Source organism: Vigna angularis, chromosome 1 (genome assembly GCF_016808095.1).
Source record: "Vigna angularis cultivar LongXiaoDou No.4 chromosome 1, ASM1680809v1, whole genome shotgun sequence".
Classification (NCBI taxonomy): Eukaryota; Viridiplantae; Streptophyta; class Magnoliopsida; order Fabales; family Fabaceae; genus Vigna; species Vigna angularis.
In genome coordinates, this window is record NC_068970.1 from 6,571,235 (window position 1) to 6,582,087 (window position 10,853).

The window sequence follows — 10,853 nt, forward strand, 5'->3', positions numbered from 1 at the left end:
AAAATTATGCAAATTTATGAATAGTTTTCATCCTCGACTATAATATATCATGCAAGGCAAAAATAGACTAAGCGTTGTAGGCTTATCATCATGAAAATTTATGAATAATTCCAAACAAAATTTTACCAAATATTATACCATCAATTTAACATGATTTTGGTCAAACATTGATTTTAGTTTTCAATTTTCAACTAATTATATGTATCCAATAATATAAATTTACATATATATTTTTTTTATGTTTGGGATAAATCATTGATAGTTGTAAGTTGAAAACAAAGATGAATCACCACATATTTTTTAAGTTTGAGATCATTATAGTCTAGATCTTCACGTATATACCATGCTTTTTTTATTGTTCTGATTTTAGTCAAATTCATGTTTTTTATCACTTTTCGACTTACATCCACATATGGTTATTTTATGTACTTTATTGTGATTATACATATATATATATATATATATATATATATATATATATATATATATATAATAAATTTAATATTAATTCTATAAATGTTGATAGTAATAAAATTTTGTCAATAATTTAATTTTTCTGACGAATTGCAAATGATTAAATATTCATTAATAAAATACTTGTCAATAAATTTTATCTTTGAATTGTATAATCCGTTTGTAATTACTAACATCTACATATTCATATTTAAATATTTGTTGATAATTATTAATGAATTTTGACCATTGTTAAAATCTATTAATTGAGTTGTATTTTTCCTCTTCTTTTTCTTTTTTCTTTATTTTTTCTCCTCATCTTCTCCTTGTCGTGCTTCTACCGTAGTGTGTATTGTTGTTGTCCTAACTCTTCCTATTTTTTTCCCTTTTCTTCCTCCTCTTTCTTCCCCTTTCTCATCCAACTCCATCATCATCGTCATCTAGCTACTACCATATCTTTGCCACCACGGTCATTATTGTCTAGCTACTATCACAACATTGTCACTACGGTCACACCAGTGCAGAATTGGCCTTTAACGTCACCCCGTAGACGTCGGACCACAAAATGACCAACGTAAATTATTGACCGGTGGCATTTTCGTAAATAAGTTGGGCATATAGACGTTGTTAGGAGGGGCCACGACGTCTATAATATTATAGACGTTGGGGCCCTTCCTAATAGACGTATATATGTTTGACAGGTAGATGAAAAGTTCTTTTTTCCGCCTTATAGACGTTTGATCCCGCCTCCCCGACGTCTATATACGATTATAGACGTCGGTGTCCCTCCTAACAAACGTGTATATGTCTGACAAGTAGATGAAAAGTTCTTTTTTCCCGCCATATAGACGTCGGATCCCGCCATCTGGTGTCTAAATGGCCTGACAGGGTAGGTGAAAAGTTGTTTTGGACGTCATATTAGTTAGGGCCCCGACGTCTAGGCGAGAATAGACGTTGGTTCCTTAGGCATCCGACGTCTTGTTTGCTGTTAAATCAGAAATCGAACCCGCGGTTACGTGCACTTCATCGTCTTCCTTCTCGACTTTTCTCTCTGCGACATTACATTTCTAGGTGCGTTTTTGTTTCTTTTGAACCGTTTAAACATACTTTTACTCTGATTAAATTAGTCTTTGATTGATTATCTTCCATTTGAACCGATTAAAGTGAGTTTTTGTTGTGTTTTGATGCAGTTTTTCTCGTGTCTTTGGGTAGCGTAGTAGCACATTCTCCCTTTGCTAGTTTCCTCGTAAGAAAAACTTGCGTCTTTTGGATGTCTTATAGCGTTTCAACCCAAAACCGAACCTGGGTCCTTGCCTAGTTCTCAAGTCACCGTATTCATTTTCATTGCCGGTTGGAATGGAACTAGGCAAGGACCTAGATTCGGTTTTCGATTGAAATGCCATAAGAGGTCCAAAAGACGCAACCTTTACTATGACGAAACTAGCAAAAGAAGAAGGTGCTACTACGCTATCCAAAGACACGAGCTGCAATAGACATCGATTAATGCCATGTCCGACATCTATAGAACCCTTAGACGTCGATTAATGCATATCCGACATCTATAAAGACGTCGAACCTGTGGAGTCCGACATCTGATTAACGTCACCCACAAAGACGTCGGATCTAGATCTGACGATAAAAGGCCAAAATAACAGACATTAAATGTCCTTTCTACACTAGTGTCATTATGCCTCCTCCTCCTCATATTTTTCCTATTCTATTTTCTCTTCCTCCTCTTTTTGTTCTTCTCTTCTTCTTATCATCATATTCCTTTAAAAAAATTAATCAGCCTTTTACTATTCATTCTACTGATCGACAAAATTTGTCCTTAGATAAATTTTTGATGAAAATATTTGTTAATGAAATATAGTTTAGTAATAAATCTTATCAATAAATTTTATTAGCAAATTAATTATCGCTAAAAATATCCATCAATAATTAAATCCTAAAATTTGTTGGTAAATGTAATGGTCTGAAGATCTTATAAAGCCATTGGGCCCTAATTTGACAAGCCAGACCCATTGACCCAAGGACACTTGAACCTTGGGATGGGCTCTTTCCTTGCAAGTCAGATTTCATTTCACAGATTCCTCTCTCTCTAGAACAGAAACCTTGCCCTAACTCAAGTGCTCTGACTTCTCTCTAGGTTTCCAGCCATTTCCACCGATTGAATCCTAATTTGGTGGTGTTTTCTTGTTCCTGGAGTCAAGAGCTACGAAACCATCCGATTGGTTTTGCGTTCCAGCGGGTAAGTAGATTTTCCCTCTTTCCCTTCACTGTTCTTGTCCTAGGTTGTACCATTTTCTGATTTCCTGTGCCCTGTGTGATTTTGTCTTTCATTCTCGGTTTATTCCGACTCAAAGAGCTAAAGTCTAGCACCTATTTGGTGATTTATAGGTTCTGTACAGTTTCGCACGGTGTAGGGGGTACTGTTAGAGCATCTGTGAACTGTGTTGAGCAACCCACCAGGTGAGGGGAGCTAATTATTTTTCTTTGAATTTATTGCTTGAATCTGATTTGTAAATGTATGCATGTTGAATTTTGGACTGTCGTGCGATTTTGTACGGTATTTTGGATTTTTAGTATATAGGATGGTTTGAATTGAACTGGTGTACTCTTGTGAAACTGTGTTATAACTTTTATTGTATTGGGTGTTATAATTGAAACTGTGGAATTGTGCATGTTGTGATTGTTGGAACAATCGGTACCGTTATAGAGTCGCGCAGCGGAATAAAATACTTAGAAAACGTGTTACGGTCACAAATCAAGTTTAATGGTCCGTTTTAGAAAAACAATTTTCTTAGAGAAAATTTATCAAACAGTTGATGTACGTACAATAAAATGAGTGTAGGGAATAAGAAGATCAACACATAATTTTTATCCTGGTTCGAATCAAAAGATTCTACGTCCAGTCGTTAATCACTATAAATAGTGATTAACCTTTTTCACTAAAAATGGTTTCACAGATTACAACAAATAGTGAATAAAGCAGATAAATAAACCTTCCTTCGACGAACGAACCGGAAGAAGAACACTCTGCCAACTCGAAGAGAACCGCTCCGACTATCGACAAACGAAACGCGAGCTTCTCCTATTCACGAGACCAGGCAAAGCACCTTGCTAACTCGAAGAGAGCTTGCTCCGACTATCGACACACGACACACGAGCCTCTCCTGTTCACGAGACCAAGCAAGGGAACTTGAACTATAGCTTCTGAGAACTTCCTCTGACAAACAGTATTCTGCAAGAGCTTCTGTTCAACAACTTTTTTTCCTGATTTCTCCAAATCAAAATATATAGCCAAGTACACTGAATGCCAAAGGTCAGCTCCCAACTGCCATGAATAATCGATTATTGTAAGTGATAATCGATTATTCAAGTCCGTTACAGGGTTTTCAAAATGTGATAATCGATTATATGAAGAGATAATCGATTATTCCTGTATGACTTTGTGATAATCGATTATTGTCATTCCATAATCGATTATTTCAGTTAAAAATGCAAGTTTACAAGGTTTACAAGAATTTCCTACTACATTTAATTTCTACAAATTGCTTTTAACTAATTCTAATATCTTCTTCAACTAAAACTTCTTGTAGCATCATCAAAACAAATTTCTTCAAGATTTACCAATACTCCTTATTGGTAACAATCTCCCCCTTTTTGATGATGATCAAAAATTCAATTTTAAAAGCAAGTTTGGCTTACCTGCAAAACATACAAGCTAACAAACAACAACAAGGTTAGCAATACCTGTAATAATTTATACTTCTCCCCTTGTATTATTCTTCTCCCCATTTTTGATCAGAAGCAAAAAGATCGGATGTTGAAGGCTCCCCCTAAATATGATCTCCCCCTCAATTAATCAAAGGATGCATATAATCAAGAGATCATTTTATTTATGAAAATAAATATTACATTATAAGAAGAATGGACAAACTAGCCGTTTATGGTCGTTTATAGCCGTTATGGGATGCTCCAACGGCTCTATTTTTGAACCTGTCAGTGTGATAATCGATTATGGCTTGTGATAATCGATTATCAGTTCAATAATTACTGCCCAGAATTGCATGATAATCGATTATGCATAATGATAATCGATTATCTGCTCAAGATTTTCCAGAATTGATTTTAATGCATGAATAATCGATTATAACTTAGAGATAATCGATTATGAAGCGTTAAGTTTACGAAAAATGCAAAAATTTGCATAGATTTTGATTCTAAGATATGTCTAACACTCCTAACTCTCTTCTAAGCTCAAAAAATCTATCTCCAGGTTTAACAAGAAAGCATTTCAGCTAGCACAATCAGTTCAGAAACTAATTTTGACAACACAAATTTCAACTTCCCAAACACCAACTATGATTCATGCACTCTCATATCCCAATTTGTTCAACTTCATATATTCAACTATGCATATCAAAACAACATATGAAAAAATTCAATCACAAGAGCTGATTCAGGTGCTATCTTTCAACATTTTTTAAACAAAATAATTTACATCAAAATTATGCAAATTTGATAAGTTCATTTTCTGCATCCAGGCTCTCAATGTATATTATCATAGCTCATTCGTTATGCATTTGAACTTAAAAATAAATCTCCACAGAACCAACTTTGAAATAGAAATGACAATTTAATTTTCACATATCTTAATCATTAAAAATTGCTAATGAAAATCTATCGGCCAACTCATTTAAATGACTTTTTCATAGTTTTTGATGCTTGACAGAGATTACACCAAAGTAACTTCAAAGTACTCATGAAATTGAATACTAAGCCAGTTAAACACAAATTCAATAGATAATTATCAACAAAGCACTGAAATAACAATGCACATGGCTTTACATGACATGAATGAAATTCAACACCTGAATATTTTAAATAAATGAATTCACTTGATCAAAATGTGTAAACAGACACGAACATACCACAGGATGAATGAAACAGTGATCAACATATCATTTTCTCAACCAGGCATGAATATAACAGTAACTAAATAATGGAAGATCAAGTAAATACAGGATGCAACACCACAGTTTAAACAACACTTAGCTCAATTACTTGGTGCTTGAATGAAGGCTTTTGGATACCACTTGATGGAGTTACATCCTGGTTTGTAGCATCACTTCAAAGAGCATAATACCATAGAGCTCTCTTATCCTTTTGAAAACTTAACCTGCAAAGTAAAAACAATAGAGTTTTGGTCCCCATAATCTCATTTGGGTCCTTTGAGGTTAGAGACAATTTACTTTATAACAGGAATCCAAGCATATTTTCCATTTGGAACATCAAAATGTTTAATTTTACATTTGTTAGAAGTATGTCCCTTTTTCATACAATAAAAACAACAAACATCATGCACCTTGTTTTTCACAAAAGTCCCTTTCTCAACCCAAACTCTACGAGTTCTCTTAACTTTAGACTTTTTATGAAGATGCATGTTTATATTTCTAAGATTGCTCTTCCTAAAAACATTTTGAACATGTGAGATAGGCTTGATTTCTTTAGAAAGTAAATTTTCCAATATGTCAATGTCAAACATGTGACTTTTACAAGATAAACACTCAACAGGTTTTTCATTTGAATTAGATTCAGACAATTTTGTTTCAAGATTACTAACTTTGTTTCTTAATATGACTTCCTCATCTAATGCATTATCATACTTAATTTGCAATTGTTTAAATTCCTTTTTCAAATTTTTATGATCAACATTCAATTTTTCAGATTCATCAAGCAATTCAAGAAAAGCCTTTTGTACATCAAATTCACTAGATTCAAAGCTGGAATCACTTACTTGGCTTCCAGTATCTTCTGATTCAGCCATTAGACAAATATTGGCTTCTTCATCTGAATCACTTGAGCTTGTTGAGCTAGATGCATTGTCTTCCCAAGCTATGTAAGCTTTCTTCTTCTTTGGGAATTTCCTTTCTTTCTTTTCTTCACTTTTCTTGTTCTTTGGACATTTAGTTTTCATGTGTCCTTTTTCTCCACATCCATAGCATTTAACACTTGAAGAAGATTCTTGATTTTCTCTCCTTTCTTTATGAAATTTGTCCTTACCTTTTGCCTTCATAAACTTGGCAAATTTCTTTATCATGAGGCTCATGTTCTCCTCATCATCAAAATCATCATCTTCAATCCTATTAGATTTCTTTACTTTGGAGATTTCGGACTTGAAGGCTAGTGTCTTTCTTTTGCCTTGATCTTCTTCAGCCGTCAATCTTCTCAACTCAAGCTCATGCTCACGGAGTTTCCCAAACAAAATTGGCATTGACATTTGAGTGAGATTTTGAGACTCAAAGATGGAAGTTACCTTTGGTTGCCACGACCTGTCCAATGATTTCAAAATTTTTACATTCAATTCATCAGTATCAAAAGTCTTACCCAACCCTGTCAAGTGGTTCACTATGTGAGTGAAACGCTTTTGGACATCAGAAATTGTTTCTCCAGGTTGCATTCTGAACATCTCATATTCCTGAATGAGAGTGTTCTTCCTTGCACGTTTCACATCCTCTGTTCCTTCATGTGTGACTCTCAGAACTTCCCACATTTCCTGTGCTGTCTTACACACAGAAATTCTATAAAATTCATCAAGCACAACAGCAGATGAAATAATATTACGAGCCTTAATATCAAATTGAGCTCTTCTATTTTCCTCTGGAGTCCAGTTAAAGTATGGTTTTTCTACTTCTACACCATCAATAGTTCTTTTTGGAATATAGGGACCATTTAGTACAGCTTCCCAGATGCCTCTGTCAACAGACCCCATAAAAATTTCCATTCTGACTTTCCAGAATGCATAGTTATCACCAGTAAAGAGTGGTGGTCTGTTGATGGAAGCACCCTCGGCATATACTTGAGTTTGATGACCGGCCATTTTCGAAAAAAATTTGAAAAAATATCAAAGCAAGCTCTGATACCAATAGTTGGAACAATCGGTACCGTTATAGAGTCGCGCAGCGGAATAAAATACTTAGAAAACGTGTTACGGTCACAAATCAAGTTTAATGGTCCGTTTTAGAAAAACAATTTTCTTAGAGAAAATTTATCAAACAGTTGATGTACGTACAATAAAATGAGTGTAGGGAATAAGAAGATCAACACATAATTTTTATCCTGGTTCGAATCAAAAGATTCTACGTCCAGTCGTTAATCACTATAAATAGTGATTAACCTTTTTCACTAAAAATGGTTTCACAGATTACAACAAATAGTGAATAAAGCAGATAAATAAACCTTCCTTCGACGAACGAACCGGAAGAAGAACACTCTGCCAACTCGAAGAGAACCGCTCCGACTATCGACAAACGAAACGCGAGCTTCTCCTATTCACGAGACCAGGCAAAGCACCTTGCTAACTCGAAGAGAGCTTGCTCCGACTATCGACACACGACACACGAGCCTCTCCTGTTCACGAGACCAAGCAAGGGAACTTGAACTATAGCTTCTGAGAACTTCCTCTGACAAACAGTATTCTGCAAGAGCTTCTGTTCAACAACTTTTTTTCCTGATTTCTCCAAATCAAAATATATAGCCAAGTACACTGAATGCCAAAGGTCAGCTCCCAACTGCCATGAATAATCGATTATTGTAAGTGATAATCGATTATTCAAGTCCGTTACAGGGTTTTCAAAATGTGATAATCGATTATATGAAGAGATAATCGATTATTCCTGTATGACTTTGTGATAATCGATTATTGCCATTCCATAATCGATTATTTCAGTTAAAAATGCAAGTTTACAAGGTTTACAAGAATTTCCTACTACATTTAATTTCTACAAATTGCTTTTAACTAATTCTAATATCTTCTTCAACTAAAACTTCTTGTAGCATCATCAAAACAAATTTCTTCAAGATTTACCAATACTCCTTATTGGTAACAGTGATATGATTATTTTAATCTGTTTCGAATGAGTTGGTTGGCTGAAATTGTTCTGGTTTGAGGGTTTGGAGTAAGATTCTGTAATGGCATTGATATGGGTAGTAAGTAGGTATACAAACATTGTTTTAGATTACCGTGAGAGGAAATAATATATATATATATATATATATATAATTGGCAATTGAGGTTTAGAGCACAACAGATTAGTTTAGGTAACTTAAATAAATTAATTAAAATTGGTTGAGAGTCTTTCTTTGTTGGTAGGATAGAGGGGACTTAAAAACCTGAGTTGGCACATCCCTGATCATAGAGCAGCCTTGGCCTGACCCAGTCAGTTGTGACTAGTCATATGTGCTAGCACCGAAGGTGAGTCTGATGCGTTCAGACATCTGAACCCTCTCCGGTGACCAATTGGGTAGCGATGTGAAGTGGAGAACAAGTATTTTGTGGTAATGAAAAATTTAGCAAGCAGTTTCATAATTAAGGGAACATTGTAAATTATTTAGAGATAATACGTATGATATTATATTATATTATTAATGTATAGATTATATATATATAAATATATATATATATATGTATATATATTAGTTTAATATTATAAATATAAATATTTATAGTAACGTAATATATATATAATATAGATAGGTAACGTTATATATATAATGTATTATAACTAACATAATATATATAATATATATAGGTAACTTAATATATATATATATATATATATATATATTATATTTTTATGAATCTATCAAAAGAATAAGATGCAAGCCGTTTTCTTTTTTTTATTTATTATTTCATTCAGTATATTAAATTTGCAGTGATAAAATTGTTTTAGTTTTCAGAGATTATGCTATTATTATTTTTACATATAATTCATAATTTTTATCTTACTGTTTGGTATATATTACTGTTTGGTAATAACATGACAATATCGTCTATTAGAGATGATTGAAATTGGTTGTGGAGCATGTTTTGTTATATATGATTTGATATTTAAGGCTTAAATATGTGGTTTGATTATAATTCAAAGGTGTGTGAATTGGGAAAGACTGAAACATGATTTCATGGTTGCTTATGATAGTTTCAAATGTAGAATCTCTTGGTGAGATTCTTAGTGTTTTAAAATGAAAAGTAGGGGCTCAGCCTTGGGAGTCATTTTGACGCTCCAATGGTCAATCATACTCACTTAGAGAGGTTGAACCATGTGGTGAGGAGTAGCAGGAGGTCCTTAGTCTTGGGGGCTCTCAGTATGCCTCAAGGCGCGGAACGAACTAACCTCGTGAGTGTGGCAGGGTGGGGAACCCAAGTTTCATAAGTCACCACGGGTGCAAGACTCGCCATAGCCCGACTATCATTTTAAAGTTCGGACGAGTCAAGTCTAGAAATTAACATGCTTAGGTTGTATTTCTGAAATTATTTGGTGTGAGTTATTTCTTGTATGTATATGCTTAAATTGAGTTGCATGATTTTATATAATTAGCTCACCCTTGCTTGTTTGTGTTTGTGTTTGTTGCATGCTTTTTCTTTTGCAATGATCATCCACTTGGATGTGAGCAGAGGAGAATGAGGCCTCAGTGGAGAATGTCCTGGAGGGGAAGGAGGAAGCAACTTCTTAGTCTCTCTAGGAATTCCATAGCTTTCCATGTATCTGAACAATTCCAGTTCTTGTATTTTGAAGTACTTTGGTATTCCACGTTTTAAAATTTCTTCTACATTCCGGATTACTGTAATCCTTAAATTTTAATTTCTTAGAACCTTATTTGCTATTTTATTATTCTAACTGTTTTCTATTATCATCTATGTTGACGTCTTAATTTTTATACCTGCATGAAGTATAATATTGGAATGTCACAGTAAATACTGTCAACAAATTTATATTTGTCAAAAAAATCTACTTGCATGGTAAAAATTAGTTAATAATTATAAAAATTTATGTAATCTTAATTTATAAAAAAAGCTCTATTTTTTTTTTAATTTTTTTATAAAAAAAACAAAGAGATCTTAAATAACAAGTACCTAACAAATATCAAGATATGATATATGCTAATAAGTAAAAGAAAATATAGCAATAGTTATTTTCTTAAAATTAGAAATATACAAGTGTGGAAACTACTATTTTTTATATTTCTGGATCAGATAGATAATTATGATATTTAAGTATGTTATCAAAATGCTTGATTCCAACTATATATAAATAAGATTTTATTGATAGAAACAAAACATCTTTCACTTTAAAAAGATCACTTAGCTTTAAATTATATTCCAATAGAAACAGTCTTAATGTTTGTGCATATAATGTGACTCTTTTTTCTATATCAATTAAACACATTTGACAATATGACACCAAATTAACAACTGGTGAGTGGGAAACATCGATAACAAGACTAGCCTTATGTTATTGTTAATTTTACGGGAAATTAAATTAAATTAAATTTATAATTCACAAAAATTGTTAATTTTTTAAAGGGAATTAAATTATATTTAATTTAATTTATAATTC

At 33.2% G+C, this 10,853-nt stretch overlaps 1 long non-coding RNA gene across 1 annotated transcript; it reads left to right on the forward strand.

The window, feature by feature from the left end:
- Positions 1 to 2,505: 2,505 nt before the first annotated feature.
- LOC128194022 (uncharacterized) lies at positions 2,506 to 10,133 on the forward strand. Its single transcript, XR_008245295.1, has 3 exons — positions 2,506 to 2,701; positions 2,851 to 2,922; positions 9,911 to 10,133. It is a non-coding gene; the product is annotated as an uncharacterized LOC128194022 (long non-coding RNA).
- The last annotated feature ends 720 nt before the right edge of the window (positions 10,134 to 10,853 follow it).